This window comes from Pieris napi, chromosome 22, assembly GCF_905475465.1.
Source record: "Pieris napi chromosome 22, ilPieNapi1.2, whole genome shotgun sequence".
In the NCBI taxonomy this organism is placed as follows: domain Eukaryota; kingdom Metazoa; phylum Arthropoda; class Insecta; order Lepidoptera; family Pieridae; genus Pieris; species Pieris napi.
This window is the reverse complement of record NC_062255.1, coordinates 1,705,959-1,723,504: the sequence shown is the minus strand read 5'-3', so window position 1 is coordinate 1,723,504 and position 17,546 is coordinate 1,705,959. Positions and strand designations below refer to the sequence as shown.

At 34.2% G+C, this 17,546-nt stretch overlaps 1 protein-coding gene and 1 long non-coding RNA gene across 2 annotated transcripts in view; one reads left to right on the top strand and one right to left on the bottom strand.

Moving 5' to 3' along the window:
- The window catches only part of LOC125060950 (cyclin-dependent kinase-like 1), a 38,411-nt gene extending 24,183 nt beyond the window's left edge, over positions 1-14,228 (bottom strand). Inside the window, exon 1 of the mRNA XM_047666077.1 lies at positions 14,114-14,228. The gene's annotated coding sequence lies outside the window, so the exon portion shown is untranslated. The remainder of the gene's footprint in view (positions 1-14,113) is intronic.
- Positions 1,206-1,663, top strand: LOC125060951. Its single transcript, XR_007118947.1, has 2 exons — positions 1,206-1,346; positions 1,543-1,663. It is a non-coding gene; the product is annotated as an uncharacterized LOC125060951 (long non-coding RNA).
- Positions 14,229-17,546: the final 3,318 nt, after the last annotated feature.

The following is a 17,546-nucleotide window of genomic DNA, read 5'->3' as shown; positions in this document are numbered from 1 at the left end:
ATGGATATTTATTTATTTATTAAGGAAACTAAACGACATAGAAAGTTAGACCCTTAAATTATAAATACGATTAATCACAAGTAAATACAAACCATAAAATCCGACATTTTGACGAACAGTCCACAGAAAAACCAGATTATTGCAATATCATAAAACCGTGATCTTAATAAAAAACTAAGTACAAGGTTTACGTAGCCCGCTACGGCGTAGCACGCGAGACATGCGTCTACGAACACGCGACCCGAAACACTGAGACCAAAGTTACCTTCCATATTTAAATTTCTATTTTGATAAATAAACAATCCATAAGTTATTAAATAATTTTAAACGCAGTAATGTTTTGTCTCGTTTCTTTATTAGCATAGTAGTGCTAGAGTGAAGGGCATAACCGTTGCACAGTTTTATATCCGAGAAAAAGGTTAATTCGTCGGAGTTAGTTTTCTTAGAAAATGGTACATTAAATGCACACCGGTATAAAACGGAAATCCTAACTCCACATGCACAACCCGCATTGACTTCTGTTGAGGAATTTTCCATTTTTAAGGACGACAATGGTCGCCCGCATCCTTCTGGCGACGTGGAACCGTACATGCAAATATTGGATCCATCATTTAGATTGGCCAGCTCGAAGTCCTGACCTCAATCCAATTGAAAATGTCTGGGATGTTGTATAGATTCAAGTAAGATCAGCGCAGCGTTAAAAAGAGTCTTTGCATTCTTGCAAACTTTATTAAGAACATCGTGGAAAGCATGCCTAGAAGGATTCAAGCTGTGTCATTTTGGAAAGAATAGGTTGTACCTACTCTAACTTATTTAATTAAAAATAGTAAACAAGTCTTTATTGCTGACCACTTCTTATTGTTTATTCATGTACATCGGTTTTAAAGAATTCATCAATAATTAATTTAAAAAAAATGCCAGAACCCCGCTATTAATTTACACGATTATAAGTATACAGACCCAAATAAGAAATTTCCCTTGGTGCCCGTTTGTGTAAAGTGTACAGACAAACTAATTTATGGGTTTTTTTTATAATTAACGTGCCAATGAAACCCTGGGGGTCTAGCCATATTGGTGTCGAAAAGTATTCTACATACACTACCGCTTTTGCGTAATTGTACTGTCGAAAACGCTTCGTTCGTAGCCAAGAGGCATGTCGATACATTACCGCAAAGTCGACAGCGTAGATGCGAGCTGCTGTTCGTAGCACCTTATTCCGTCATATTGTCTCTGGATTAAATGTATTCCTAATGTCACTTTTATAAACAAATAGAAGTTAAAACTTTACAATATTATTGTAAATTTGCAATTGGAAGCTGCAAAAGGGACATTAGAATGTCAGCAAGGTTCGAACAATATTCGATTTAAGTGGAATTTACGGAAGGTGCAAAGTGAATATAAATGAATTTTAATTGCATGTTTAAATTAATTATGTTTTGTTTCATGTTTTCTCAGAAATGTAAGGCTACAAATAAATACAATATTTTGAAATTGCATAATCGCGGTATATAATAATAATTAGTAGTACTTTGATATTTTTAGGATTTGAGTTTTGACCTCACAACTAATCTGCAAAATGAAGAAGCAACATATTTTGTTACCGCTTAGAAGAAACAATAGAAATAGTACTGTGGATTGATAAATAAAGAGTGAAAATAAGGTTGACTAGAAGTTGATAAAGTCCAAGGAATTTTAAACAATAGAAACGTAGACTAGTGTGAACACTGAAATTAGAGTTTGATTTAAGCTTTAATTAGGTTTGGTGTTTGTGCTTGAACATTTTTAATGTCAATTTGAAAGCAGATTTTTATATAAGTGTAGATTTTATTAGTGATTTGCTACTAGTTGGAATTATCTCTGTTTATGTCCAACAAACAATTTCAGTTTAAGTTAGAGTCATAAAGGTTGATTGTTTATAATATATTTATAAAAAAAAGAGGGATTAATTAAAATTATAAAATAGAAACTTAAATTATTACCCACTCCATACAACTTGACTCCATATTGTTGCTCCAACATCTTATATATAAATTTAAGTTTGATGCTTATTTTAAGTTAATATTTATGTCAATTAACTTTTGGTTATATCAGTGATTTGCTACTAGTGAATATGTAAATGCAAAATCTGTTTAAGTAAGAAATGAATAAACATTGTATGTTATGTATTTGTCAGTTTTATTTTTGGTAATTTACCTATGTCTTCTTTAGTAGGAAAAGCCATTAAAGTGGTTCACAATATTAGTTTATTTTACAAGAATATACAGATAATGCATATATGAATGACCCATACCTACTAATAGTTAGGAATATTAAACTAACAGGTAGCAAAATAAAAATGTTTCAGTTATGGTTATTTTTTATTAAAATAAGGCACCAAATATCTTCCTTAACATAATGCAGTCTACATAGAAAAATAAGCATATGTAACAACTTATTAAACAATACAGACATTACTACTGAACACACACAGGTGCATCAAATTAAATGCATTACTACCTAATGTAGATGTATTCATATTTATATATGTAGATAATTAACTAATAAATGTAAGTGTTAGTTTGCAGCAATGTCAATATCTTGTTTGTGTGCTGTTATATACAAAAAATTGTTCAATTCATAAAACCTAACTAGTTAGCTGATGTTGTGATGATTTCATAAAATTACTAATATACCTACAGTTACTATGAATACATCCTGGGCGATTAAAAAAATTGTGATTGTTTCCTTAACACAACAATTGTAAATAATAATAGTTATTGTAAAGATATAATTCTTCCCAAAATCTACAAATGCAGTTTGTTTATAATAATGTCTCATTAACATTCAAACTGCTGAACTTATTAAGATTAAATGTAGAAGAACATAGTTTCAGTTACTGTTTCCTGTTCTTGAGGTAATGTTACTTAACCAACCATTATTTCATACTCCATAGCTTCTCTTTTTCTGAAAAGAAAATATTTAAGTTAGTACTTTGATCAAATAGAAAACTGACAAACTAAACTGTAAGATCGGCCCAAGGTTTGTTCAATAGGTAACTTTAGTATTAAAACTCTTTACTTAATTCTAAACTTAAAAATATACTTAATTTGTCACTGCTGCTTATTGTCAATTAAAGTTCTTAATAACCAAACAATGTCAGTAACTCCCAAAGGACTTGAATTCAAACTTCTCATTCATTAACAATATTATAATAACTTCTCTAGTATATAAACTTAGTAAATAATTAAAGAAAATATCTGCTTACCATTCCTTAGTATTGCTCACTAGATTTTATATTTCCAAAGTTCATGAAGTACCTATAAATCCACTTTATTTCATTAATATATTTAGAACTTCTAATTATGTTCATTAGTGACTGCTTTATCATCTGAAATATACAAATAAAATGTACAATAATTTTACTTTGTGATTACATAATATATGCAATATTAAATGGTATATGTATTTTTAAAATTAAAGAACAATTTCATGAACTTACATGCAATATAAATATCAATAAGAGTCAAGAGATATCCAATATAACTAGGATTTACCTATACTAATTTGCTGATTTCTTGATATTTTCATATTTATCTATGTCTATTATGTTATCCTCGCATTGATTCACATAGAAAAACTAAAACTCTTAACTTAAAAATATTAACTCTAGTTTAAATTATTATAATTACACGAGAACGTTAAAAAAAGACAGATAACAAATTAAAACCATTTCGTTAAAACGTCCAAAATATGACATGTTTTTAAAACGGTAGCCATTAAAGATGGCAATAGTTGTACTGAATTATTGCAAACAGCAGCTTTTGAGATCACGCTAAAACATGGCGGAGAAACGCCGTTTTTTCTACACTGCCGAAACATTAATTGGCCGTTGGCTACCGAATAGCGTAAGCGTTAATGTGTGTCTTTTCGTAGCACTGTCATGGCGTCGCTTATTGTATCCCGACTCACGCCTTTAGGGCCTAGGCTACCGACTGTCGACACGAGCTGTCATTTTCATACAAATTTAGTTTTCGACTTTCTACATACACTACTGTTAAGCCATCTTGGCTAGACCCCCTGAATACAATAAAGAAAATGATGTGGAACTTAATCTAATCATTTAACCAAATCATTTTAATCCAGGACTTTTTAATGATTGCAATGAGCATTTAAAGCATAAAAACTCAGACAATAAAATCTGTTACATTAGTTATCCTATGAATATTGTTCAGACTCAACGATCAAACGCAACGCGCCATAAGTTCGGTGGTGGTTGTTGTATGGAGATGTTCAAATAAAACACTTTGAAGCTGAGTAACAACTCACTTTAATGGTTTAAAAATATATGAGCTTATAACTAAGATAATATTTATAATTAATTAATTATTAATTTACTGGTAGTGGGTTTGCGACGCTAAAAAACTAACTTGGCTTATCTAAGTGTACACAAATCTTAATGACACTTATGTTATTGGACTATATCGGAAACGAGAATTGGAGATTGGAGAATTCAATTTATGAGTGTGGTTAAAACAAGTGTGCGATGCGTACATTTTGTGTACGCCTCTAATTATGTACTAAAATATATATATGTAACTTAACTAATGTTAGGTTACATTACTCAGGAGATAGCAGAACGAGAGAGGGAGCGCTTTAGGACGAATCCTAGGGGTAGAAGAAGGGGAGTAAATAGGAGAAGATATGCCCATCTCCTATTTCCTATGTACTGCATACTGCACCGGAGGTTTTGGAGTGTAACATGCCGTTGAGGTCCCGGTAGAATGCGACTGCGACCGGAGCCCCTGTAACGCGGCTTTGTAGGAACTACTCGAGGTGATTTACTGGGTATTTCTCACCTAGTCTCTGAATAGCAGAGAGTCGAGTCCCACATACCCCTGCAACTTTTGAGGGCAGGGCAGGGATGCGCAAATGCATTTCCACCTCAGTTAACAAAAAAAAAGGTTACATAACTCACTGAAGTCGCGTTTTGCAATAGTCTGAGCAGTAGCTTTAAAGCTGCCTCGCTCGGGGTTGACGTTATTTTTATATAATTGCATAGTCATAACAATACTGTACAAAGGCAATATATCAAATGGGACAACAGCAAAGACATTTACGACACGACATCGATGTTCGTAAAGTTCTTGCATAATGAGGTGGTACGTAAAATATTGGAATGAAATTCTGAGACTAGAACGGAAATGGCTGCATGTATTTTAGTTCAAAAAGGTTCTATATTTAAACTAATTTGCATTTTTCAAGTCGAATGATTATATAACGAAGATAAACTCTTAATTTACGTTAGGTACTGCAAAAAAACTTAACAAAGGTCGTCTTTCACTGATCGCGACGTCTCACGTCGGGTAACTTAAATTCGCCTTTATCCAAGAAATTTTTCCTTTTTCCAATAAAGAAGTTTTTGAGTTTTTAAGTTTTGCGACCCAAAAAGCGTTCTGGTTTCTGAAATAAGAAAATTCAAGCGCACACTATCCTTTGCCACCTCCCGCCAAGTGCTGTCTTTCAGCTGCAGCAGGTCCTTCACGCTGTCGATCCAGTGGTACCTACGCCGACCTGGTCTCCGATAACTAGGCTGGCTCAAGTAAGCTTCCTTTACCGCCCGATCTTGGTCCATGCGCCCATTGCGTCCCGGCCAAAATAGTCAATAACTTTGAATTTGCCTATAATGTTGGGCTGGGCTACCAACTCTTCTATTTCGGACTCTCCATGTCCCGTCAGCCCCAGGATTTAGGCAATATCTTGCGTTCCACCCCCAGTAACTTCTGCTGTTCATGGTGAGGTTAAAGAAGTTTTTAAAACTTTTTTTAGTTAGGATCATAGAATAAATTATCTAAGTGAGCTTATTTATTTATTTATTTACCAAAATTAGCCAACGCTCAGCACACTCATACAAAAGACAAACGGCATGATGGGATGCCAGGGATATTTATACACCCCGCATTCAAATGTAGTTAAAAGATTGGGGCAATCCACCCGATTCTTAAATATTGTAAACGCAAATGATATATCAATAAATGTTCTATGATTCTCCAATGACAACGTCTTAGTTTTTTTCGAAATGCCACTGGAGAAAAAAGATGCCACATTAATCTTTTTTGTAAACACTCGAGTCGCAGCAAATGCTTTTTAATAAGAGTTAGTTCATATAATACATCTTTCCACCCTTTTTTGTGAACATCGTCGAAAAATTTACATCGTATTTTTTCTGTTTGAAGTGACGATCAACTTATATATTTTACAAATATGAATTATGGAGGAACAATGATTTTCCTTCTATTCAATAGTAAAGAAAGTCTAGAAAAGAAATTTGTAACGTATGAGCTTTTCTACTTCTAAAACTTCCTCTTTTTAATTGCCTATATGAAAGCTGTGAAAAACATTCAGAAAAGATGAACATCCAATCAGTATGGGTTTATTACATCGAAATCGATCCTAAAAAGTAGGGCGATATTAAAATTTAATAACCGTGTATTCGTACAGCTGGATAATGAGCGGTTTTAACTGGTATTTAACTTATAAATACATTGATAATTTTACTGAGTATACTAAAATATATATACATACTAGCTGACCCGGCAAACGTTTGTTTTGCCATGTATATTATTTCTAGGAAACATTTGTTTATTTCAATAAAAATAACTATCTACAATAATAAAAAATAGGGGTTGATCGTAGAGGTGAAAGTTAGCTGTATCATAAAAAATAAAAACAAAAACAAATTTCAAAAAAAAAATTTTTTTTTTGGGTTGGACCCCCCCTTATTACTTAGGGATTTGAAATATAGATACTAGCCGATTCTCGGATTTACTGAATATGCATTAAAAAATCATAAGAATCGGCTAAGCCGTTACGGAGGAGTATCGAAACAAACGTATTCGAACGTAAACGTATTGTGACACGAGAATATATATATGTCACCGTAAAATTGTAAACACCGTTAGATTGTAATCTATCTCGCGAGATTATAAACTGTCGAAAGATTGTGAACCTCAACGAACTGCTTATGGTGGCTGTACACACTCGGCGAGAGCCTCTCGCCGAGAGTCTCGACCGAGAGGACCGAGAGAAGAGCGCAGCCTGTACACACTCGTTACGTTATTTGTATTTAAAACACCGTTAATAATGGACGTGGAAACCGCTGCTGCTGTTTGTCTTTGTGCAATAAGCAACGCCTGATTGTATAGATGCATTAATCTTTCTTTTATGTCCACGGTACGTAGCCATGAGTGAATCTCGCTTTTTCTTTAGTTCCTCAATTGGGATATCCATCGGCCGGCTTATTCGCATCCAAGCATCATGTAGAGATTGTCCTACATCCTTCGGATTCCATAACAACGATTCCCTTTGGTAACACTCCAAAAACTCTAATTCGCGTTCGTTAGACCACATTGTGCGATACGTCCTGTCACAACCACAGTCATCGAGCAAGTGATTGAACGAGTGTGTACAGGTCGCTCTCGTTTTACTCGCGAGACCCTTTGACTCGTGCGCAAAAAACCGACAGGCGACCGAGAGAGGCGAGACCGACTGCGAGGAAGCGAGGCGAGACGAGAGCTCTACTGTACACTCTCGCCCTCGGCCTGTCTCGGGGTGTCTCGCCGAGTGTGTACAGCTACCATTACAATTTAACGTATTATTATTCGGTAGTTATATGAAATTGTTGAAAAGTAAAACTAATCTGTAATTGACCAAAGAAGTTTGAATGATAACTAAGTTAGTGTAGTACAATCTACCGAATAATAATACGTTAAATTGTAAGCAGTAAGCTGAGGTTCACAATCTTTCGACAGTTTATAATCTCGCGAGATAGATTACAATCTAACGGTGTTTACAATTTTACGTTAACATATATATAGAGATTTTAGTCCACACATCAACTGTGCTCCAATTTTCGATTGTAATTATTTAACACTACCTACTGCGTAGGTAAATGTCGTGAGGAAACGGCACCCATATACCATACTCTAATACTTCTACTTATAATAGGTACCCGAAGTTTTTGTATGCCAGTTCGATGTTCTCTCTATATCCGCACCACTGACATCCCAACCTAGTGATCGGGATATAAAAAAGGTCGTTATCGTAATTACTCTAGGTATCACTTTTGTTAGAACTTTGGCTAAAAACCCACAATACACAAATATAGCGCAGAAAACTGAGCTTACTCTAAAATTATGATAAAAAACTGTAGCGCCACCGCATTGTTAAATTAACGTGGCAAAAGCATTTGTGCGTTAATTTCTTTGATACTTCTTAGACAAAACACGTCGCTATATACGTCTATCTTAATATATATAAATTACGTGTCACGTTGTTTGTCCGCGATGGACTCCTAAACTACCGAACCGATATCAATTAAATTTGCACACCGTGTGTAGTTTGATCCAACTTAAAAGATAGGATAGGATAGCTAACATCTCAATTTATTTACCCGAAATATTATTTTATTGCAAAATATTTGTTTATTATTTGATAGTCACAATTCTAACAGGTGGCGCTGTGTTGGAAATATAAACGTTTCACATAAGCTACAATTTAATGGCATAACCACCAAAAAAGCATGGTGGTGTCCATGACTGGTGTTCTCCTGCCGTTTCCCTTGAATAGTTTGCTACTATGTAATATAACAAAAACCTTAGCCACAGCAAAGCTTGGCCGGTCTGCTAGTGATATTATATAGGCCAGTTTTCTTATAGTTGCTTTAATGTACTAGAGTTATTTATGTAGAAAATAAACCTCGGTTCGTATATCGAGTTCACACTGCTAATTTAGGAAATACTATGTATCATCAAATCAATAAGTTCAATAAGAATTTATATTGTAGCAACAATGTTTGTTATTGCATTAATTAATGAATAAAACCACATTACTTTCATGATGTAAGTTTTATCGTACATCAATAATTACATGAACAATTCGAGTTTCCTTCAAAAGCCCATACACGTTATTTAAATTGTAGGCCTAGTGCATACCAATATCATAATTATTACTAGGCTATGAAAATGAATCTAATATATAAAATTCTCGTGTCGCGGTGTTTGTAGTTAAACTCCTCCGAAAAGGCTAGACCGATTCTCATGCTATGTGTGCTTATTGGGTATGTCTAAGAATCGGACAACATCTATTTTTCATCCCGCTAAATGTTAAGGGTAGTCCAGCCCTAATTTTTTTTTTTAATTTTTAGATAAATTACTTACTTTTTGATACAGCATTAAAAAATACATACAACCCCTAATTTTCACCCCTCTACGATCAACCCCTATTTTTTATTATAAATGATATACATGGCAAAAGGACGTTTGCCGGATCAGCTAGTATTGCTATAAATTAAAGAATTGTTTTATTTCATCATATCTAAAATATTTTTGCTATTTTGATCGCATTTTGTTTATCCCTTTACTGTAGAAGTCTGCCGGACGGAGGCTCTATTGCTGTTTATTTTACCTACCGATGAATTACACTAGCTGTACGTTAGTTTTAAATTATTTACTTAATACGATAGTTTATATATATGACATAACTTAGTGTACCACACACTAAGTCAATGAGAATAACGATGTAGATCCAACAGTGTACCCTAGGCATAATTCGTAGACAGGTCAAGCACCCCTCGCGTGCCAGTGACGCGGTCAAGGGACTGACCAAAACTTTGCAAACAACTCATTATAGCCGTTTTCATACTGAACGAAAATTTTCCTGGTCTTTTGGCCGTTAAGTATTACGTAAGCACGCGCGGGTTTTTTATTTTCTTATTTGGTGATTACGTCAACAGTAATTATTTACTTTTGTACACGTATTACCCACACATTGTCTATGCTTGAAAACGAAATGCATTTTCGAGGATTCCTACAAAAAATTAATACGTTTACGTACTATTATTTTTGAGAACTTTGCTTACTTTTGCTGACAAGAGGATGGGGGTGGGGGGGGGGGGGATAAATTGCAGTAAATCTGTTTACGTCATTTGTATCTGTTTTGTTGATAATTCTTTATAGGCAAGTAAGATAATCTCTGTGCCTGAGACATTTTGATTTATTCACGATGTTGTGTCGCCGGTACACGTACATAGAACCATGAACTCGCAAAAAAGCACTCGCATGAAGGGTTAAAAATCGCACTGATGACCATTGAGCTTACTCTGCACATTTGAGGCTGATCTTTGTACAGATAATTAATATATCCAATAAAAGGTCTATGTATGGGGTTAAGTAGAGAGCAGTGTTGGCCTAGTGGCTTCAGCGTGCGACTCTCGTGCCTGAGGTTAAGACCCGCTTTACGATCACTGTTGCTGGAACCTGAAGGTTCAATCCCCGGCTCGGCACCAATGGACTTTCTACGTGCGCATATTAACAATCGCTCAAACGGTGAAGGAAAACTTCGTGAGGAAACATTGCGTGTGTAAGGCACAGGGGGCTGATCACCTACTTGCCTATTAGATTGACAAATGATAATAAACAGATACAGAAATCTGAGGCCCAGACCTAAAGAGGTTGTAGCGCCACTGATTTTATTTTTTATGGGGTAAAGTAACAATGTGATATAGCTGGATTTATATTTTAAAATTTCTGGTTCAAAAGAATGAACAAGAATAAAATAATAGATAAAGTGTTACAGTTTGGAAAACTTTGGAATACTTTGATTTGATAATGAAGATAGTTGATATCTGAATTGCAATTTATGAAGCTACAACACCTGGACCCAATACACTATGGCTGATATTCAGACTTTGCAAAAACGCGTGAACATATATACCAAAATCCAATACATTTTTTATTTACGGCAATCACAGCACTAAATCTCGGTTATGAATTGCCTTATGACCTTAATACATCCAAAATTGCTAAACTTTCCTCATCAGGCGTAAAGAATATAGATTCTATTTGCGTAAATAAACTACTACGAATAAAACCTAGGAGAACTTATAGCATATATTTAATAAAACCTAAACAAATGTATTAAATTGTTCACAGCGTTTCCTGCCATGATATTCATAACACATAACATTAATAACTATTATGTTTTGAAATTGATCAATTTGGCTTGGAATCATGTATCCATAAAAAACATCATAATTAAATCTACCACATTTTGACTGGATGCCAGCGACTCTTACGCAAATATGCTGAGTCAACAGTAACGGACTTTCGAGTCGGGCTCACTATTACCAGCTCCGTGATTATCCCATTGGATACTTCACGTATTCGTGAAGTGAGTTCGCAAGTGAATACGACAATCGAAATTCACAGTATTTGATTGCTTTAATTACATACATTACATTTATTATAATTTACTTTACATTTGAAAATCATTAGTCAATCTAACAGTTAATTACGATTACTTTCCAATAAACAACTTACCTCTTTATGAATTCATGTTGTCACTTTTGCCTCAGTCCTATACAGAGTACCAAGTGATCAAAACATTTTGCATAAAACAAATCGATTTAACAATAAACAGTCGCAAATTACGGGGTTATTACGTCGCTACGATAAAGATCTGATTTCTACTTTGCGGTTCATTGACCTATATTGTGCAATAAATAATGCCATAACAGAAACATGGATAATTGTGGCCTGTCGGGGTAAGAAACGAGGTGCTTTGGATGTTCAAAGAATATTCAACCTTAGTGTCAAAAATCATGTTATGTCAGATAATGTAGAAACTGCTATGCTGCCTACACTGCTGGAATAAAGAAAATATGCTACTTGATGTACTAATCTTGCGCAGACAAAGCCGCGGGCAGAAGTCAAGCTAAATAATTACGATCTAATTGTGTTAGTGTTGTTTAGTCTACAAAATTGCAAACTGTCGTTCCTAGTAGCAGTTATTAGTGGGATGTGATTGCGTACTGAGAAAAGATTTCATTATTTACGAGTATATTCATTTATATACATTTCCTCTTTTAATGTAGCTCTGTTGTAGTTTTATTTTATATTTATATATATAATTCTACTTTACGTGTGTATGCCACTGAACTCTTCTTAAACGGCTGGACCGATTTGAATTTGTATGTTTTTGGGTGGCGCCCTGAAATTCACAAATCAGCATGGCAGATGGCGCTGCAGTCGGTACTTTCATACTTTATTTAATGAAATATCATGCAGGACAACGTCTGTCGGGTCCGCTATTTTAATTAAAATGCATGATATATATTGATTTAGGTTTTGTTATTAGAATCAAACATATCGAAATTTTATATTAAATTTGTAGATTATAGACCAGTGCAGATAGCCTTTAAAATAAAAAGTGAAAAAAATTACAGTAGGATGAAACCCATTAGAAAAGCAGGGGAATATGATCAAAATGAAAGGAAAAATAAATTACGGTCGATCTGAGGTCGGGAAGGGGTAGGGGGGGAGTTTTAAGGGTAAAAAACGGTTTATCTCGATTTCCGGCAAAACTACAAGTCCTATCGAAGAAAGTTAAATGGCAAAGTTGGAGGTAATAAAAAGATCTAAAACTTTTGTATTCATACATTTTTCACATAACCTCAAAATTTATGTGAAAAATTCAAAAAACCAAGTTTTTGGTTTTTTATTTTTATCTTTAACAAAAATATTTTTTTTTTAACGAAATTTGGTGAAAACTTACCTTTCTATGTCCCAAATACACTGTAATTTATTTGATTAAAAATATTTATTTGTTCACCTTATTTTGTGTAACGTATGCAGTAACGCCCAGACCCGTCATCCCCTTCCCTACTTCTCTATGAATCTTCTTTAAATTATAATCAGATGCCTATTTATTACTATTTTAAGATAACATATATACCTGAGTGACCTAAAAAAAAATTTAGCCTTTAGATGGGCTAAAATTTTCGTATTTCATAGAGAAGTAAGGAAGGGGATGACAGGTCTGGGCGTTACTGCATACGATTTTTTGCGTTTTCTGAGAAGATTTACTATGGTAATATATATATATTTTTTTACCATAGGAAAGTAGAGATTTCAACGAACTGAAAGCACACCAACTTTTTGAAAAAAGCTGAAATTTTGACGTCAAAATTTTCGATTGAAAATTAGGGTGTTTTTCGATATTAATTCAAAATAAGGTGAACAAATAAATATTTTTAATCAAATAAATTACAGCGTATTTGGGACATAGAAAGGTAAGTTTTCACCAAATTTCGTTAAAAAAAAAATATTTTTGTAAAATATAAAAATTAAAAACCAAAAACTTGGTTTTTTGAATTTTTCACATAAATTTTGAGGTTATGTGAAAGATGTGTGAATACAAAAGTTTTAGATCTTTTTATTACCTACAACTTTGCCATTTAACTTTCTTCGATAGGACTTTTAGTTTTGCCGGAAATCGAGATAAACCGTTTTTTACCCTTAAAACTAACCCCTCCCTACCCCTTCCCGACCTCAGATCGACCGTAATTTATTTTTCCTTTCATTTTGATCATATTCCCCTGCTTTTCTAATGGGTTTCATCCTACTGTAATTTTTTTAGGTTTCAAAAATTATCGGCACTGGTCTATTATTCATAAGAAATAAGTCAATACAATTGCAGAGTTTTAGCTAAGTCATGTCTCTTTTCATTATTTCGAAAGAAGGAAGAGACGTAAGAGTACTTTCAAAGATGTGATTACACTGACTTATTGTTAATAAAAACTTTTAAGAGATATTTTGTATTTTATAATTTTTTTTAACAACACAAGGAAAACGGGCAGTAAGTTCATTGCATGTTAAGGCCGATAAAAGCCTGCCTATATGTTTTGATGGGGAAAACCTACAATTTTGACCACAAGATGAAATATATATTTGTCCCTGTCGAATTTTTACAAACACCTGAGATAATCGTTACGCACCAGCGAGAGGGACATAGATTTCTTCGTCCGCACCAGCGGAAATACCGCGGCAAGCTGATATCGGCCTGTTACGCAGTGAACGTGTTAATTGCTGAATGGCTGAATTGGTTCGGAAATACTATGGACAGCTAGTTCCATACAGAGGTGGTACGTGGCATAGTGCCTTAAAAACGCTCATATGTAGAGTTCGAGGTGATACAATTGGAATTTTGTTATCTTCCTCAACCTCCTTGTAAACACCGAACGAAAAGAAACCTCTCTTTAACACTCGTAAAATCTATGGAATAATTTTGCTAAACATACCTTTAAACGTATCCAAAAATTTATAATATCCTTTCATCAAAAAATTATTACACTATATGAAACACTTTTTCGCTTTTTTTTTAGAAAATTACACGCGTACAAAAATCGTGAACTGTTTCGTAGTAACTGTCATGTTTTAAACTATCCAATGACATTGATTTTTTATTTCACACCAGCAATAATATAAAAGAGATTTTATAATAATAGTCGAAATTAGGAATTACAATTAATTTTTCTATTTATTTTTAGTTTAAATCGAAATTAGGAATTCTAATTGATTTATTAATTAAAATATATTAACAAAACTAACCATAAAAAAAACCAAAGTCAAAAATATGATCACAACAAGTGCGATAACCATTGCCCAAATGAGCAGGTACAAATCTTAAGTATTCTAAATTGAACAATAGTGTCACCCGCGGGTAACCAGATGTTTAAGTTAAGACAAAAGTGATTTTTTTATTTGCATCATCTGTTTGGGTTTAACAAAAACTTAGAGCGAGCTTTGTAGACGAAAACACTTTTGCCAAATCCCTGTTAAATGCGATATTTACGTTAGCTCAAGTCAAAACCGAGTTTGATGAATTTTGGTATAGAGACAAGTTCCATACCTTAAGGGTGAGTTGTGAGTGTGATTTTCAGTCATATTTTTCATTGATGATAATCGTGTCACTGTAAGCAAACTCAAACTCAAACTCAAAATATCTTTATTCAAGTGGGTAACCAAGTACACTTTTGAATCGTCAAGTTAAATTAATCGTAAATTTACATTTACTACCAGTTCGCAAGTCAAGGGCGTAGAGCGGGTAAGAAGAACTGGCAAGAAACTTTCCGCCACTCTTTTTAATCGCCAAGGTTCCTGATACTCTGCTAGTGATAACTCTCCACTTTGTTCGGTCTGTACCTTTCCTTAGAGCAGCTTTTATAGGGAGACCCGTGAGAATCGTGACTTGCTCATATCAGGGGGTTGGCGTTTTGCCTTGAGGCCTTTTGTCTTCCACTTTACCGACTGGAATCAACTTGTCCAGGTTATCTGGTTCATAAAATAAATATAAAATATGTATATTATGCAATAAACATATTTATTTTTATTGACTGACTATGGCAAACATAGAAGAAAAGATTGATGTGACCAATTTATATTAGTACTAGCAGACTCGGCCAAACTTTGCTGTGGCTAAAGTTTTTGTTATATTACATAGTAGTAAACCATTCAAGGGAAATGGTAGGAGAACACCAGTCATGGGGACCCATGGGGACCATGCTTTTATGCCATTAAATTGTAGCTTATGTGAAACATTGGTACTTTCAACACAGCGCCATCTGTTAGAATTATGACTGTCAAATAATAAACAAATAATTTGCAATAAAATAATATAACGGTTATAAATGAAGATATAAGCTACCCTACATATTTTAAGTTACTCCCAACTGCACACGGTATGCAAATTTGATTTAAATCGGTTAAGTAGTTTAGGACAAACAACGTGACACGTAATTTATATATTAAGATAACTTTAAAAATAAATAGCTATTTCGGCTATGATACAAACACATTATAATACATTTAATAAGTTTAATAGGAAAAAAACTTTTACAAGATTCATGTTAAAATTACTATTTACGATTAAATTTAATGTCGAAATTAAATATGAATTTAAATATTATTATTTATTAAATAGGAAATTTCTAACCTAAAAGTATCGGCTACACAGAATAGGTAGGAGTAGTATTTCCTTTTCCGCGCAGTGTTTAATCACAGATTATAAATAGCAATCAATTTATAGACTCCAACTCCAGGGGGATATTAAAACTTTCATTGCATTTCCGTAATATTAAAGGCTTTGGTAATTGTCCATTTTGAGGTAAAAGCCTACAAGTTTCAACATGACCTGCGTGCAAGCCTCGGTACGGATGCATCCAAAGTGCAAACGTGCTGGATGCTCACCTGATGATAAGTGATACCGCCACCTATGGACACTCTCAATGCCAGAGGGCTCGCAAGTGCGTTGCTGTCTTTTTAGGAATTGGTACGCTCTATTCTTGAATGTGCAGCTGGTTTCACATAGTGGCATGCGGTTTTCTTATAAAAATAAGTAATGGCATAGGTTCTTTACACTTAAATATAGTTACAACTTACAGGTGCCGTCGAAGAAGATTGACTTACACCTCATCACCAAGTGTATCCCAACTCTTTTCGGTGGTGGATTATGGCCGATACAGAAGATTAACCTTTTTTTAACAATATAAAAACAAAGTAAAAAAATCAGTGGCGCTACAACCTTTTTAGGCTTGGACCTCAGACATCTGTATCTATTTCATGATAATTTGTCTATACGTGAGTAGGTCAGCCTCCTGTGCCTGACGTCGTCGACTGTTTGGATCTAAGGCAAGCCGGTTTCCTCACGATGTTTTCCTTCACCTTTCGAGCGAATGTTAAATGCGCGAATAGAAAGAAAGTCCATTGCTGTACAGCAAGGAATCGAAGTCGTAAGACTTCAGAGATGAGAGTGGAAAAATTTTGTATGACACAAAGTACTTACAAACAGCTTAAGTGATGTTAAAATCACGTTCCATATACGTCATCATCTATTAGAAAGCGTCTATTCATTGTATTACCCGGCCAAATAAAGAGAATACTGGAAAGTAAACAATGGCATGGAATTAGGAACTTCTCATTTCGGTTGGGTTATTGTGTTGAACGCGGCTCATTGCTTTCAATTAAATAGGGACCAACGCATCAATTGACTTTATTAAACGTTGTTGTGAAATAAAAATTGTTTATAATGAACGTATTTAGAAAAAAAGCGTATGCATCTTCATCCATTGACTGAATGGTTTTCCATATTCGCGGTCCGCTATTTGCCATTCAACTGTTTTTTCTCTATTTGTTTGTGTGTAATGTGTTTTTTGGTTCTAAATGACATTATTTCTATGTTCTAATATATGTATATGTGTAAATTACTGTATGGATTCTAATCCTCACATTTTTTTAAACACTTAATCCGGAAAGTCGACTTGATATTTTGTGGGAGAAAATGTTTATTTTTAATTTCTTTTCTGTATAAGATTGTGGGCGTGTCGACATCTTTAAAAATAACAATAAACGGTATAGAGACTTTGCTTTTTCATTTGATTACTAGGATATCAACTCTTTGTTAATACTTTTAAAAAATAATAGTACATTGCAGCAATATATTTCTACTTCATAAATATTTTGTGTATAATGTAAACTACATTGTAGGAGTAAGAACAGTTTTTATCAGCAGTGTTGGCTTGTGGGCTGTGGCTTCAGCGTATCTCATCCCTGAGGTCGTAGGTTCGATCCCCGGCTACGGCATACTAATGAACTTTCTATTTGCGCATTAAACATTCGCTCGGTCGGTGAAAAAATCGTGAGGAAGCGGCTTTCTGACCCAAAAAGTACATGGCG